This window comes from Lutjanus erythropterus, chromosome 6 (genome assembly GCF_056507025.1).
Source record: "Lutjanus erythropterus isolate fLutEry1 chromosome 6, fLutEry1.hap2, whole genome shotgun sequence".
Taxonomy (NCBI): domain Eukaryota; kingdom Metazoa; phylum Chordata; class Actinopteri; order Lutjaniformes; family Lutjanidae; genus Lutjanus; species Lutjanus erythropterus.
This window is the reverse complement of record NC_139322.1, coordinates 30,196,634-30,214,354: the sequence shown is the minus strand read 5'-3', so window position 1 is coordinate 30,214,354 and position 17,721 is coordinate 30,196,634. Positions and strand designations below refer to the sequence as shown.

General features: G+C 39.0%; 1 protein-coding gene across 4 annotated transcripts in view; it reads right to left on the bottom strand.

The window, feature by feature from the left end:
* bsna (bassoon presynaptic cytomatrix protein a) overlaps positions 1 to 17,721 on the bottom strand; it is a 197,605-nt gene that overhangs the window by 161,962 nt on the left and 17,922 nt on the right. The window lies entirely within an intron of this gene.

The following is a 17,721-nucleotide window of genomic DNA, read 5'->3' as shown; positions in this document are numbered from 1 at the left end:
TGCTGCCTGCTTCCCCAAACTGGCGTCTACAGTAGTTAAAACAATGACTACCTCATATGATCTGAACTATCCGTTTAATAACTGTAGGGTATGTATTTTCATTGTAGAAAATAAAATAAAAATGACAAATTAATTATGATTCAAACCAACTATCTGACCAGCTTAATCATCTTAAACATCAGGTACTCTTCACTGAAAAGCAAAAACACCAAAAATAACAATACAGCAGCAATAATAGATCTTACAGTAACACTGTGATCTCAGGCAAGTCACTTTGGTGTTTGATTCATCTTGCTTTAGCTAATGTTATATAACAGCTGTGTCTGTTCCACACACTCAAGCTCAAAAGTACATAATCTCTTCTTCTACAGTTCGTGGTGATAAAGCTGTGGTATATGGTAGGAATTTGTCATTACATGGGAAAAGAGGAAGAAGATCTAACATTGATCTGCCATTACTAATTTAGGCATATCTATTCACGCTGATAAAACACAAGGTGCAGCTTTGATGTTGCCGTTACGGTCGTAATTATAGTATATGAAATAGCTTGGAGCTTGACCATATTTAGGATCTCAAGTTCTGCTTAAAAAGTGGTTAAAGCTTTCATATCATGGGGCTTTGGATGATGAACTTTATATTAGCGGAGATGCAGCATTAGGGAGGCAAAGATCAGAGGGGCAACAGAAATAAAGTAAAGTCAACCTGCTGAAGTGTTCAGCAATGCATTATTACAGTATGTGAGCACTTGATAAAGATAAAGCTTTGTTATGTAATCTGTGAGCTTTGCCATCCTAATACTTGTGCACATTCACACCAACACAAACACAGACTCATGCATCTTAATACCGTTGTGTATTGTATACACATGTATGCACTCAAATATGCCCACGACAGAACATACAGTACTGTAACAGCACGTGTACTGATGGCCGTTAGTGTAAAGACAATACAGTGTAAGAGGCTTTGCTGCAAATGACTTTGTAATGATCCCACATGGTGCTGAGTGAAGGCCACAAACACTGACCTGGATTTAAATAAGTCACATCCTACAAGGCCACATTTTGTTCCCAAATGTGAAAGTGACATCCGCCCCTCCCCCAAGAAACCTAACATCTACTTTATCTAAAGGGCTTTAAACGTGCAATATACTACACTCAGCCTCACTAGATGTCAGCAAACAGCTATTTGCTGTGTTAAGATATAGTGGAATAAAGGCATGGTCGTATGTAGTTATCCTTCTATCATATTAAAGCCTAACAGTATATGAAAACATGTCTGAAAACATTTTAGTCCAGAAATAGGTCATGTATTATCATAATCTTAAGCCATCTTTGATCAGCACTGCCTAATTTGACAGTTTGATCTGAGTATTGGGAGTTTCCGTTGGAAACCAGAGCCAAAATGGGTGATATCTGGCCATAATATAGCTCATATTATAGCTAAACAGCACAGTAAAATATGTTTCTGGAGATATTTTAAGTGAGAAATATGAAATGTAGTAACATAATTGTGATCCATATTTGATCAACAATGGCTATTTTCATACTTTTACCTGAGTTTTGGAAGTCTCAGTTGGAAACCAGAGCTAACATTTTCACAATAGATCACATTATCGCAGCTAAACAGTACACTAAAATATGCTTTCTTAAAAAACATTTTAGGCGAGATTCTGGTCACAATTTGTCTTGTATTATAGCTAAAGAGTACACTAATATTTTAGGCAACAAACAGGCAATGTACTAACATAATCTTCATCCATAATTGATCAGCACTGCCTGGTTTGACAGTTTGGTTTGAGTCGATGATCAGATGACACTTTTTTTCCTCACTCTGTTGAATAAATGAAGAAGAAGAAGTGAATGTTTCATTCAGTAAATTAAAGCACAAATAAGTAACAGAATAGATAAGAGTAGAATAGAACAGTGGTTTTGCGAGGAGAGAAAATGTCTTCAGTGACACCATGGCTACAATAAAATGTCTCATTTACATCACAGTCAGTGTAGAACCATCACACCAGGTGCTTGATGGTTGCTGTTTGATTTACAGCCAGAGAGGCTGGAGACCAACACTTCGAGCACTAACTGTATTCTATGATACCCAGGTGCTTCTTTACACTCGGGCACAAGTGCACACACACATGCATGCTTACTGTATTCTGCTGCACTGTTACTGTCTGTCAGCCAGATGTTTAATGCACTCCTTTGTCTATTTATGTCTTTAGCCCATATCTTTGTAACCTTCTTATGCATTCTTGGCAGATGGCTGCTGTAAATGACTACTGTTCTGTCATTTAAATGTTGTGTGTGTGAGCGTTTGATATGCAGAATGCAGGAAGAGATTTATTGATGTATGCATTTATGTACAGTACATGCAGAGTGTGTACACTGTTTGTTTGATAGTGTGCGTCCTGGCTTTTATCATGCATGCCTGTGTGTTCATCTCTGTGCTAAATCAGTCTCCAGCAGATGTGCTATTCCACATGAACAGTGTGATAAAATGACAGTACCCATATATACACACACCTGTCTACGTTTACCTCTCTGTGTGAGAGCAGGCTCACAGTGTTTTGAGCAGTTAGAGATGCCATCAGCGCCCCAGTGCGTAACCGACTGTTCATTATGAACCATATAAACACGTACACACAGCTGCCCGCACCTATGCCTAAGGCATGCAATCACATACAGTACGCCTATATACAAATTTAGACACACAACCTCTCTCTGTCACACAAACACACAAACACAGACACACACACACACACACACACACACACACACACACACACACACAGCAGCAGCAGCAGCAGCAGCAGCAGCAGACACTGATTGAGATGTATAATGCCTCATCAACTTTCCCCCCCAGTCAAATCAAGTCCCCAAGAAAAGGCTAGAACAGAAATTGAATTTTGAAAATTATGTCTGGCTGACTTGCAGACTGCCTGTCTGGTTGCCTGTCTGACAGATTTTCTTGTTAGTTTACCGTCTCTCTGACAATCTAACTAGTAGCCTACGTGACTCAGTAACCTGCCTGGTGACAGGCTTAATATAGGCTTACAGTACTTGACTGATTGTGATGGGTTGTCTACTATCTGATTGGCCAGTTTATTGATTTATTTCCCTTTTTTTACTAGAATAACTGTTGATGATTGAGCAGTTATCTCACTGGCCCACTGACTGACAAAATGGATGACTAGCTTAGTTAGCATTAGCTAGCTAAACTGACTAACTAGCTAGACTAAATAACTTGACAAGATGACTGACTTGACGATTAAACTAACTGACCGGAACTGGCTGGTTGCCCACTTCGTGAACTGATTAGCTTTTAGCAAGTCACTTGCCCAGGTGACTCGCTAACAGACTTTCCTTTAATGTGTCTGGTTGTGTCTCCTTTGTTATATAATATACTGACTGACTGTTCATTTATTCAGAATTTCTCTGGTGTGATTAGCCTAAACAAGGGAAACTCATCATTTCATACACATAGCCTACAGAGTAGGGTGGGTCCGTCCTTGACTTCATGTCCCGCCAGCAGTGTTTCAGAAGTGCAGCATTTTGCTCACCTGATTATGTTGACTTGCTCAGATTTGGTCATTTTTCCTTCATTTTTGTTCTTCTACCATGGGTAAGTAGGTTAGGTAAATAACTTTTTTTTTTGTCTGCAGGCACCTTATTTTGAAAATTAACCAGATTTTCTATGCTGTTCCTGTATCTGACTTCCTGCCTGCTCCTTCTCCTCTGTGAGCTACTTCTGGGACTATGCGGCTTCTGGTGAAATAACAATCACTGTCTTGTAGAATGACCGCGATGAGCTTCGGAGGCTGAGGCGCAGCTGCAACGCAATGTTGTCGAGTCTCATTCCATGGCAGTCAAATACTAATGCTTTGGGTTGGTGGCTCAGGCCAACCCGGAAATGCATCTCAACCATCAACTATATTTCTCCAGAACTGCTTACTCCATCTTTAACTGACAGATGGGCTATCAGGCCAGTTTATCAATTATCATACAACTGATTACACTGCTTAGCACTGGATTAACTGATGAGTTGCTAACCCTGTGACAGTTTCACACTCTGCCTGACTGGCTCGCCAAATCACTGTCTTGTGATTTACAGTGCAGACTGGATGATTACTTTGCTACTTTAATAACTGGCTGCCTGGCTGAAATGAATAAATGAAAATGAATAGTTACCTGACTACTGTAGCAGGCTGACTGACTACAGGCGCTGCCTCGTTCAGCTCAGACACTGAAATGAAAGCAGCCAAAGTCTGACAAATGGAGGCTGGTGTGAAAATGATCAAAGGGAAAAGCAGTGAGATGCAGGAGAGAGGAAAGGAGAGAGGGAAGGTCTCAGAGAGGAATTACTCTGCTTAGCATGCTGCTCCACACTGGAAGCATATCCTTCACCCACTCTTTCCCCCTGTCCATACATCCTCACACACCCACACTTATACATATGTATGTCTCAAGACGCACACACACACACACACACACACACACACACACACACACACACACACACACACACACACACACACACACACACACACACACAAATGGAACTCTATGTCAAGGTGTTTCCCCTTCTGCTGCACCGGCTCAAAATTCAGTCTGACTCTACAACATAATGAGGCAACATCTACCTCATTATTTGAGTTTGCTAGTGATTGTACATCATTTAACACAGGCAAGTTTTAGGCATCTGTCAAAATCATAGACATCGAAATGTAAAATGTAATGTGAAAGAGATAAAATACTTTTTAACACAAAACACTTTTTTCCCGACTTTTTTGGAATAAGAGGCACCAGCGGGGGATCGGAATAGTTTTCCTATAACCGCAGAGTGAACTTTTCAAACAACCCTCGACATCCCCTCTGCACTTTAATTGAAATTCCTATCAGTGGTGTGTTGCCTCGGGAGGAGAGGGGAGCAAATGCATTAAACAGACGAGAGAAAAAAAAAACGAAAGGAGAGGATGGACCGTGCTGGTGTAAACACAGAGGAATAAGCAAGTGTGAAGACGCATAAAAAAGAAATAAACACGCAGCCATGTTGTTGTCAGTTTGAAGTGACTAGACTTCAGCAGTGACACTGAAAGTAAAATACATGTGCAAATTGGAAAGTGTGTGTATGTGTGTCTTCATTAAAGGAATTTGATTAATGTAAGTTAGAGCCTCTTTACTTTCAGTAATGTGATACATTTTAGAGTAGCAATATGTGGGAGATTTAAATCACATTCTACAGATTTGATAGGATCACTGTAAAGTGGGTGTGGCTTAACAAATACAGAGCAAGGGAACTGTAGAGGGCTGTTGGTGTCCACCAACACCTCCCTCACCTTCACTGTTAAATCAAGAATCATATCATATTATGCTTGAAGGCATAATATCCAATATTTTCCTAAAAAACAATGTACAGATTCATATAAACATAATACCTCTAAATCGTCAGATATGATCCAGTAGACATGTGTGGTGGTAGCAGTACATGCAGAGACCCCGACCTCTGCCTGTATTTTCTTATTTCATCATTTCAGGACTCTAGAAGAATATAACAACCACTGCATTCTCCTTCTCTTTCCTCTGCTCTCTGTCTGTGAGAGCTGCAAAAAGAGTTTTACACACACAAACACACGTGCATTAGAACATAACCACTGTGAAACTGAAAATAACTTTTTATTTCACTAATTCATTACTTTGTTCTCACTAACGATTCTCACTTCCTTGTTCCATTCAGTCCAGTATTGATATTGATATGCGGGCTCTTATGAAGAGCTGGCAGTCAAGTCCAGTTTTATATGACAGGCGGACAACATTTAAATGAATTTTTGCATTTTCCAGGAAGAGATGAGAACACAAATATACAACAACAAAAATGTTTGTGCTTGTCTGTGACCAAGGGTATGAGTCAGTCTATCTCAATCTGTCTTTAGTGTAATGACTTAATAGTGACTGGTATCTCAAATAAACTCAGTTTAATGTATCTTATCAATAGGAAACAGGAGGACAAAACTACTGAAACATAAGAACAATATTTGCAGATTAAATTTAGAATTTTATATGAGTGTGTCTGAATATGCTGCATGCGATTTTTTTCCTGTCCACCTCTTTCTTGTCGAACACACCCCATTTTCTCCTTCCCTGTACAGTCTATGCCCTCGCTCTTCTTCGCCCAGTCTCTCCCCGCCTCTCTCTCCCGCTATGATCTTTGTTTACAGAGCGGCTTGTTTAGCCTTAATAAGAGTCATTTCATAATTACTCTCATTAAGTCAACCAACAGGCCCACAAGCGGATGAACAAACACAAAAGGCAGTACTGGTGTTGCGGGTGAGTGAGCAAAAAGCGGGAACAAAATATTTTCACCTCACAAAATCAGAGATGCACCTGAGTGGAAGACCAGTGAAGATTTATGTCAACTTGTGCTCAGATATGCACATCAAAACGTAAGCCTTATTAACATTAAGACAAGCATTAATAACCCACATTAGACCTAGTAAAACAAAACTGTAGGAGAAACCTAAAATGTGGTATTAAATGTCCCCTAAAAGCTGAAAACTTAAAACTAAACAAAGACAGAAAAGTTCAAAACCAAAAGAGAAAAAATAAACCCCAAAGCAAAGCAATTATAGATGAATGTGACTAAATTTACTTTTCTAACCTTTTCTGAGACCATAAATAGAAAGAGACTTAAATTGGCTGGATAATTTGAACTGACAGTTTCAGCAAAACTTCACTGATGATCTTTGCATTTGTTTCAAATCACTGAAGGTTAGATGGCAATATTGGTGGGTTTGATTTACTATATGACTTTCAAGGCCAAGTCCAAGAAAATCAAAATCTCGTTCCTCATAGATGGTGGAAGCATTTATTTCAAAAGACACAAAATCACAAAAGAAAAAATGGAAAAATTGTTCACACAAACAAATTCAGACAACCTGAACCTCCCTGTAAATGTTCTTCATGCTGAAATATAACACAGTGAGAACTAAGAGTCTTTATTTTTAAAACAGCCCATATTTTCTCTGGGGTCTGGACAGTATCTCACATGAAACACTCTTCCCCCCCTCAGGCGAGGACTGACCACTGATCATGGAGTGTATGAATATAACCAGTGCCAGTGTCTCTAATATTAGGGGTTCATTTTATCCCTGAGGACAAATGTGCCATCCTGTAACTTTTTCTTCAGCACCAACAGCGCGAGTAGAAGCAACTCTGAGCTAAGCATATCTGGTAAATGAAATTAAATTTATAAATAATAATGGAAAAAGAAAAAATATTTTCAAACAGGATATTCTTTGCTGATATAGTCTGATCCACTGATTGCAATAATCAATGGATCAGATTATATTGACATTGTTTCCTGTTTTCAAGGGGATATAGCTCTAAAAAAAAAAAAAAAAAAAAAAGTAAATTGTGTACTGGAAAAAATCATCCTCCATGTCACAGTAATTTTGACTGGAGGTGCTGCAGGACATTGTCCTACAGAAGCTTTTTGACCCTGTGCTATGAAAATGAAATTTTACATAATCATTACAGCCACGACCCAGAATCTGTGTGTAATAGATCCAGCGGTCAACCGTGACACTGGTCTGTTTTTCTGTGCCAGGGCTTGAAAAGTATACAGGTACTCATCCCACGGTCAAGTTAGCAATCAGGGCTCAGCAACCTGTGGCTTCAGAGCCACATGCTGCTCTTTCACACCTCTCCTCCCGTGGCTTTGACCAAAAATGGTATGAAAATGAATAACTTCTTTTTTCACCATCTTAATTTTCATTTAATATTGTTGTGAAAAAAATGTATTAATATTTTGTCAACTAAAATATGCGTCCAAGCCTATGTCCATGGCTCAGTGCCTTTTCCTCTAAATTTGCCAGTCACTAGTCCTGAGTCTTCCTAGGCTAACTATGGATGCCAGAAATGCAGATTAATTAATGAATTAATTTATTTATTTATTGTCTTTTTTTTTTGTTGTTATAAATGGCTTGTTTGACTTTAAGATTGCAGACCCCTGATACAGGCTATGCAATGTCAATGTCAAGAAAGGTCATGATTTGGGTTAAAATAACTATTGCCTGCACAGCAGAATCAAAGTCCCATGTGAAGGTCCTATGTTTTTACCCTGAGCTTAATGGTCTTCATACTACTTCACCTTCACACACACACGTTCTTTCTGCACCTAGAAACAAAACGTGACATGGACACATATCATCTAGTGATCTATTACACACTTTGCCATGAGACTGGGCTGACATGTCACCCTAACCCTAACACAATAAAAATAGTAAAAGTGTAAATTAGTAATTCTAAAATATCAACACACATCTTGGACATTTATTTAAGCCTGGAAGTAAAACAAACTAGATGTAATCAAACACAACAGGCTAATGTTAACGGTAACTGCCATCTCTTCACCCAGCCTCAAATATGTCCTGGTCAATAATGTTAAACCATATTAATTAGTCCCCAATGAAAGATAAGAAAGACGTTATAGGCTAAAACCTTGAAATACATCCCTCTGCACTGATGCCCTGAAAAGAAATAAAAAATGTTCAAACTGTTCCTCACAATGAAGCAAACAGTTGATAGTGAGAATTAGTTTTTGATGTCATTTCTATCCATGAATTATTTAACAATCAATAATTACTGATGTAATTTAATTTAGAGTAACTCTGGAGGTCATTTTTTAATGCAGTAATTTGGCTGCTCAGAGAGTTGGCTGTTTCTATGGCAACCCAACCCTCCATCACACCGTCACTGCTCTCAGATCAACGTTGTGTACACCTTCAGTGTTTTTGGTAATACTCTGTGAGGTATACCTTTCAGAAATACATTGTGTTTTTCACCTGACTAAAGTTCATCTCTGTCTAATTCTCTCCTCCATCCTCACTTTTAAAAATAATTTCTTCCGACCAGCCATGTTTTAGCTCCACTAGCAGCAGCAGCAGTAGCTGGCTATTTCATGCTGCGTGTGTAATAAAAGGATTAATTTGTGCTGCTCAGACTCAGAATGGGCAGTAAATGGGACAGAGGGATATAAATAGAGACTACCTCACTCAACACTTTCTATTTCCTGACACAGATTGCCGCAAAAAAGGCAAAAAAAGAAAAAAAAGCTGTTAGTGAAATCATTTCTCCACAATCATCATCATCAGCCTCATCATTATCTCTGCTGTTCCTAATCATGTATCTTTGGCCTTGAGGGCTTTTCTGTTTACTGTGTCCATAACTCTGTTTCTCGCTCGCTGTCAGTGTGTAAATCAGAACTAACCAGAATATTAATGACATGTTGATGTAGTAACACGATGAGTAAAAACTGACGCAGCATGATATGAGGACAACAGGTCGAGTGTAGGACTTACAGTATGAAACAGGCTGTGCAAATAACCCCACATTAAAAATCTCATTGTTAACTGTTGATTTATCAGTGGCCAAAGTGTTGTTTGTTCTCTCATGGAGCTGATGTGGCTCTGGGCTCACAAATCTGAAAGTGTTAAATTACTCCAATAAGTGTGAACTGGTGCAGAACACTTGTAAAGTGTTTAATATTTAGTGGTATTTCTCTCTGTTTCTTCTTTCAGACTCTTAACTGAACTACAATTCAACTTTCAGCTCTTGACTGCATTTCTTGATCTTCATCAGTGTCTTTACTCTTGTGAACTTGTGTTTATTTGATCTTAAATAAAGGTTCCCTGGGAAGTTTTTGACCACTGGTGGTGCTATAGAGCAATGTTTTACAGGGAGGTCTCCTCTTGGTTCATATTGTGTTTTTGCACAAGGACACATTCACATGCATGAGAGCACATGGACGGCATGATTCATGTTCCTGTGTTCATGCTATTCCACTGAAAATACTTTTTAAATGACTTTGCAGTGTTTTTATTATGCCAAAAAAGGCATTTATTACATTTTAAGCAACATGGAATCACACCAAAGTGTGCAAATAGACCCGCTGGTCCACATTTTGCCTCGTCTCAGTGTGAAAAATACACATGCTGTCAGCAATTTTATAATATGCAACATCTGGTGAGACTTTCAAAATAGAGCTTGCTGAGAAAAATTTAATTTCCATTGCAGTCTGCTTAAGTTTAGGCAAAATTAATAAATAATAATATCTAGTTCAGTAAAGGAAAAGATAATGGTTTGGGTTAAAATAACTACTTTCTTAAAATAATCAACTTTGAATTGAACTCTGGTCTGTACTCCTGTCTGCCTAGACACCCTCTAGTGGATCGGTGGTCTATTGCACACTTCGCAGTGAGACTGGGCTGCCAGGATACACATAATGTGTTTTGGTGGGGAAACCACAGATTAAAAACTAGTATGTTTTCAAGAAAACACCTTTAATGCCTGCAATAAGAGAAACTGCAGTGCTGCCTGCTGTAGTGACATATTTTATCAACATGTCCACAAAATGTTCATACTGAACATGCTGTATCTGCGAAATATTCACCTTCAGCATTGTACATTTGTTTTCACTGTAATATCTGCTGGTGACAACTTTTTTTTCATAGTTTATTTTTAATTTTCCTTGTCTATCTTTTCAATGCAAGATGTATTATTGATGATTATGTAACATTATTGGCATGTGCTTCACTTACTGGATGTCAGCAGTAAAATTAGTAACGCAGGTCATGTTCAGTCTGGACTCTGTTTTTCTATCATTTTCCTTCTGAATGCTTCTAATGAAGTGTTTTCTCTAGAGTTGGTTGCCTGAATGGCTGCAGTACAGTCCTGACAGGCTGGTGGATTAAATTAGAGGGGGAAAAAAAACTTGTTCTACAGAAACAGATGGGAAACATTGGTGCCAGGCTGGAAATGGTGCCATTAGGCTTTAGGTTGTAGTCGTGAAGTATTTACTGCTGATTTGATTTTATCACATTACTAGCCAAGAGGCTCACAGCTGGCAAAGCACAAATTAGCACTGAGCTAATTTCACTTGTAATCAAAGTCGCTGGTTAAAGGATGTGGTGAAACATTGATCATGTGTTGGGTTTGATGCATCAACCACTTCTGAAACCAGATCCGCAGTTTTAATTGGGCTGCAGAGGCCTGAAGGTCAAGAAACCGAGCGAGCACACAGAGGACTGTGTCACTTCTCAATACACCGAGGATGAAATCAATAAGGGCGAGACTGGAGTTATGAGGTTGCTGTGTGACGGCGAGGATACGCAGCCTGTCCTTGGCAGAGCCACAACCCAACAGAACTGCTGAGCCACAATATGTCCTGCTGGATTTACCTCTCTCCGCCTCCCAGTGTCTCCTCCTCCCTTTATTCTGCTCATTAACTGTCAAACAGGACTGTCAAACAGAATCAGAGACGAGCGGGCCGACCGCTCAGCGACGCCTTCAGAAACATGGAGGTGTTGTACCAAAAGTGAAGCAGAGCTGCAGGGCTCACAGACAGCTGCTCACTTCACAGCAGAAACACATCTCAAATTTGTCACTTGTAAATTTTTTGTGCTTGATTCATGGCCTTCGCTGAGAAGCCTCCCCATATTTCTTCTTTTTCTGACACCATATATTCCTCCCTTTTACATTACTTCTGGAAATTCTTGGACTACTCTCTGACATTTGAAAACATGGCTTTAGTTTTTTGTAATCATTGAAATACTTTCATTTCTATTACACAAATGCAAAGTTGGAGAAAGTGCTGGTTCTGGAGGTATTATTGCCACTACAAATTTACTTTTGTTTAAGTGAAGATTAAACTCGCATTACCTGATTTTTTTTTTTTGGCTTGGAGGTAGCAAAAACAACATTTATTAAAATATGGTAAATGCGTTGTGAATGTATTAGCAAACAGTGGATGCAGAGCAGCTTTATCAGTCATTTAAAGTCTTTTTTGGGGCACCTGGTAAATGTAAGTCTAGTATATATTTTCCTCTTTTTAGCTGTGTTTAGGTACCGGACAGGTAGCGTACAGTGGCTGAAAACAGCTGCCTGCTGGGAATGATGCTGAGAACACAGAAATAAAAACAAAACTACAGTATGAGCTGAAGAACAAATGGACACATGAGGGAGACTGCAATCACGTCTGTGTCACTCGTGACCCTTTTTGCACAGGCCTACAAGTGGTCATGTGATCAATTGTTAGTATAAACATATTGATTCTAGTAACTGTAATGCTATCCTTAATATAATATTATTATAATATATTATATTATTCTAATTTTGTTGAAGAGAAATCACTTTTTTTCTATAGTTTTTAGCATGAGCAATGACTTAAAGTACTACAGTACCATCCTTGGTAACTGCTGTGGTAAAATCACCACCCAGGTTCAGACATGTAGCAAATTTGGAGGACGTTTTAGTTGCAATTGACCCTCATCACCCTAGAGCACAGAACAAAAAGGGGAGGTAGGTAGGGGAGGGGATGGGAATTGATAAGATTTTTACGATTCTGATTCCATTTTTGATTCAGCTTAACGATTCGGTTCTTTATCGATTCTCTTATCGATTCTTATTTGGAAAAAAGGAGAGCAAAAAGGAAGCTAGATGTGAACTGGAGCGAGTACTGCCAGCCTCTGAGCCAGTCAGACTCTGTCTCTCGTCATGGTCATCTAAATGTAATGCATGAGAAGGCATTCATTTAATGTTAACAGTTAGTAATAGCAGGTTTTACAATGAGGCAAATGGTGCTAACATGATAGGGAGTGTTAGTTAATTAGTTACCTGCAGTATTAATAGCAGAGGACATGCTAACATTGCCACTGCTGCTGGGTTGAGATTCACTCTGGAGCGGATTGAAAACGCGACATTCATTCAAAGTTATCGCATGCTGTGTGTGCAAATGTTTCTACATATTGGTTGTATTTTCTCCCTTTGATGAAATATCCACTTTGCAAGTATTGCAAGTTGCCCTGTTGTCATCCTTGCTTGTGAAATGTAACCAAACTTTCTAGCACTTGTGCCGCTTGGGCGCCACGTTTTCCTGCTGGCTGCACTGGTGAATGACATCATCACGCAAGTTGCGTAGCTTGCGTAAGCTACGCAACGTGCGTGGTGACGTCATTCGCGCCCACTGGAATCGATAAGGGAATCGTTTGCTAAATTGGCAAATGATTCCAAGGAACTGAAACACTGGGGACCGGTTCTCCACAACAATTTCGATTCCCATCCCTATACTTAGGATGGGTCAATTAGAAATAAAACAAACAACATAGTTGCTAATTTCCCCATATTTCTTTAAACTGCTGAGTATTTTATTATTTTTCTTTAGTGTAAGTTTTAGCCTCAGCTCATTTTCAGCTCAGTGATTGTGACACAACTGCTCCTTGGAGTCCTTGACTTCTCTGAGTTTTATGCCCACAGGCTTGTGCCTTTGACCTTTTATCAAAGAATCAGATATTTTTTTAACAGCGGCTCACCTTTACTTCTGATGATTCAGCTAGAAGAGTTCTATGTATTTTCAAGCCCCGAAAATGTGCTCGAACAGCACATTGTCTACAAAATGAATGAGACTTTCATTTCTGATACCCTGGACGTCATTTATTTGTTTAATCTGTTAGCTGCTAACCTGTGATTACTGTAATCTATGCACAGATCACACAGTTTATTTAATTTAATTAAATTAGATTTTAAAACTACAGTGCTTGGTTTGAGGACCTTTGAGCGAGATGGTTGTTTGTCAGTGACTCTTTAGTAACTTTGAGCTACTCAGTCCTGACAGAGATTTGAGGAAAAGGCCATTAAAAGAGTTATTTCACACCTTCTGGAAGCTGTAAAATATTTGTGACAGGTACAAGCTGCATTCAGGAGGAGAAATATAGACCCACTGTAATGCTCGAGCTCAGAGACTGAAACCTCTTTGTCTTTTTGTGACAGACTATAAACTTTGCATTGGAGAGACACCCAACTGATACTAACGTCTCTCAGAAATCGTCCTTTCTCATCTCGCTTTTCTCCAGCTCTCTCCATATTTTCAGCTCAATTTATTTTATTGTGGATCAAAGTCAAAATTGCCAAGCAAGTTAAAAAATGTCTAAATTAACTGTTGACTGTATTTTTTTCTAGCAGTGACATTTAAAATGCTTCTAAATGTGGAGACGTTGAGAATTTTTTGTTTACCAATCATGCTGGAACAGGATTGGCTCGGTATAAAATCAGACAAGTCAACATGATAACAGAAACAGAAGCCGCAGCTTCTTTTGAAGCTGCTGAAAATCTGCTTGCAAACATTTAAACACATCAACTAAAGTGACCTAAATTCAAAAATCCCATATTTTGTCTAATTTCATGCTGATAACAAAAAACAACCCATTTGAGTGTCTTTCGATGCACCAAACCCCCCACCGAGTCAAAATGACTGCAGGAACAGAACTGCGCGTAAAATTAAACTGTGGCATCCAGAGGAAACTGTCACTTTGTCAGCGAACAAACACAAAGGGTTATAATAACTGCTGATTTTAGTTTAAATTTTACTTAAACCTCACTAAACTCTGCAACATGTCATCATCTTTTACACACTTAAAATTATTCATTTAAAATCATGGGTTTGTGTTTATGAACAAGACAGAGTCTGTGGAGTTTTATATTTTCTGTCTGGGCTTCCAACATGAAAAATGCTGTTTTTTTTTAATCCACCATCTCTGAATAAATTACAGTGAAGGATAAAGGAGAGAGCAGTAAATCAGTTTAATGCTCCATAACAAACAAATAGAAAAGGTTGAAACTTATTGACTATGAAAAAACACCCATTCATCAATAGGCTTCACAATGCAAGTGGAAAAAGGCTAATGTGAGTCAATACACAAAAATACACACATACACAAACAGTGTGCTACTGTAGTTAGTTCCAGGTGGTGCTGTGTCTGTATTTCTTGACTTTAACAAACACACACACCAAACATACACACACATACAGTACATGCACACACACCATATTCAGCCCCAGCATCAATACAGGTAACATTTACTGTCAGGTGGCGACAACATAATGAGAAAACACGGCGTGACCTTCGCTGGGGCAGCGAGGAAAAATGGCCAAGCGCAGCATAATATTCTCTGACAAACAAATGAAAGTCAGAGGAAATGTATCCCCAACTGAACGAAACAAACAGCCAGTGTAGGGTGCCATTTACCCACAGGCACCATCAACAGCATTGAGTGATCATAAAAATAAACCTGACGTGTTTTAGAAAAGAATATCACAGTAAAACTGAACATGTTGGGTTTTTCATATTTTATATTATATAAAATAAGAAAGAATTTATATTATTTTATATACATAGGTTCAAAGAAAAAGAGCATATTGCAACCTACAATGACGTTGACAACGATATAAGCGGTGCTATGTGTCAACATCAACAAGTTCAAATAAAAAGTATCTGACATCTCTAACCTGAATGTTTGCACAAGAAAGAAAATGACAATATGAAGCAAGCACAGCACTGTGAGCATGTAGAATAAACTGTTTCTATTTTTAACCATTGTCATCCTAGTGCAATGCAAAGGTGAAAATAAGATGTAAGAAAGTGGAGAAAAAAGTGTTGTCACTGGGGCAACTCAGAACTAAACGCAGAACTAAAGCAGTAAGAAGTGAAAAATTAAAGGACCAATGTGTAGGATTTGGTGGCATCTAGCTGTGAGGTCGTGGATTGCCAACATCTCGCCCTTAACTTCCCATTCCTAGGTGACAGGAGAAACTATGGTGGCAGTGAAACCTGTGAAAAATGTCAAAAGGTCGTATCTAGAGCCACTTTTGTCTGCTACTGTACAAACATGGCTGTTCAACATGGCAGCCTCAGTGGAAGAGGCCCTGGTCCATGACTACAGCTCTTTCTAAAGTAAGAAAGACACGACAATTCTTATTTTCCGGTGTTTGTACACCAAGGAAAATGCATGAAACGATACAGAGCAGTGCACATTTTTGTTTTATAGTCTATATGGCATGATAGTACATGTCAGTACACATAGAATCAAGACACAATTTTACTGAAACTCAGGTCCAACATTTTTTCAGTCGCCTAAAGATGCTGCCTTGCCATATAATGGCCCTTAGGAAGCAGGTTGGCTAATCACAAGCGCATAAATGAATAAACAAATCTACTAACTAGACTGACATAAAATCAGCTAAACTACAATCCAACATTCTGGAGTCTCTAAACGAATTAATTGCTCCAGGGATCAACAAATATGGGGTTTTGAATCAGATATTTTTAGTTGCTATTTTATGCCAGTATTTATTCTAATTAAATTTAACCATTTTCCTGCCAAAAATATAAAAGTATTTGGTGCTTGTGCTGGATTTTTCTTCTGAGAAAGCCAAAAGGCATTTGAACCAGCATTTAGACAAAAACCCTGAACTGAGACCAGAAGTAATTAAACCATTCAACTATTTTTTCCAGGCAGGGTTGCCACTGCATCTGCATTCAAGAGTGAGGAATAACTTTTTAACTTTTAAATCAAATTAAAGGTAAAGATGAACTTTATTGTCACATATACAGTTATACAGAGTACAACATGCAGTCTGTGCTTGTGAGCCATCCTAGTCTTAGAGGTTAGAACTGCTAAGCTATGAAAAGTGTGCAAGAAAACTTTTTGGTTGTCAATGCAGGCTCAGCATTATCAGGTATTATAAGGTGAAAGAGCAGCATTTGCCCCTCCCTCATTACCGCCACAGTGGTGCCCTTGAGCACGGCCCTTACTCCCAACTGTGGTTGTACTGGGAAGCTTCCAGGTGTGTGTGAATGCAGTCAGGGGGTTCCTGAAAAAAGGCTATTGCAGGGAGAGGAAGAGGGAGAGAGGCAGACTTTCCACAGCTGAAGGAATTGTCATTATTTTGCGTTTGTTTCCTTTCTTGAGAGGTAACATGCGGTGATGGAATCTAATTTAAAGGCCACATTCTTTGACTTTGTTTCCATCACAGCCAACATCTGGACAGCTAACAACAAAAGCTTTCTGGGTGTTAACAGTTCACTGGATCAGCAGTGCAACGTTGGAGCACAATACAGTACAAACATAATAACAAGTACTGCAACTAATTACTTTTTATACCAAGTAATAAGTAATGTTATTCATGTTTAAAGGATTAATGAGTAAAAAAAGTAACTTATAACACTTCCTGAGTAACTTCCCGATACTGGAAAGACAAAACTAAATATAGCGAGGACAGTTTATTTATTTTGGAAATCGTCCACTGAATGTTTTTTAGAAGTGCTGTTATATATTTCTGCTCAGTGCAGAGCTATTGCTCCTGCAAAACAGCTCAGTGCTTCATTTTAGGTTGGTTATTATGAGAAGTGGCTTATTCATTAATTGTTTTGCACGGCAGGTTTACATGATTAAGCCTCTTCAGTCCAAGCCTGTGATGTTCCCCATGGCAACCAGAGGCCAGAGGGAGAATGAGCACCTGTGTACAGGTACACGTCAGGGCAGGCTGCTGCATGTCTCTGCTTCTGGACAGTTCTTTCTGTCCAGAGCTGGCTTATTAATCATCCCCTGTCGTGTTGGTATCTGGCAGAGACGGAGGAGCTGTGCAGTTGGGCTGTTGACCCTGCAGATGTTCACAGTGCGTCGGGTCACAGCTCGCCTCTGAGCTGATCAATTTGTGAACAGCGGAGCTTCGCCCAGAAAGGATTTCTTGGCAGGGTGAGAGGACCTCTCAACCCACAGTTAGATCACATGACACTGAAACCGATAGATGTGAAATTCCTTCAGGGAGAGAGTAAATTCATGTAAAACTAGACTTAAACTGTCATTCTGAATATAAAGCTTCTATTTAATG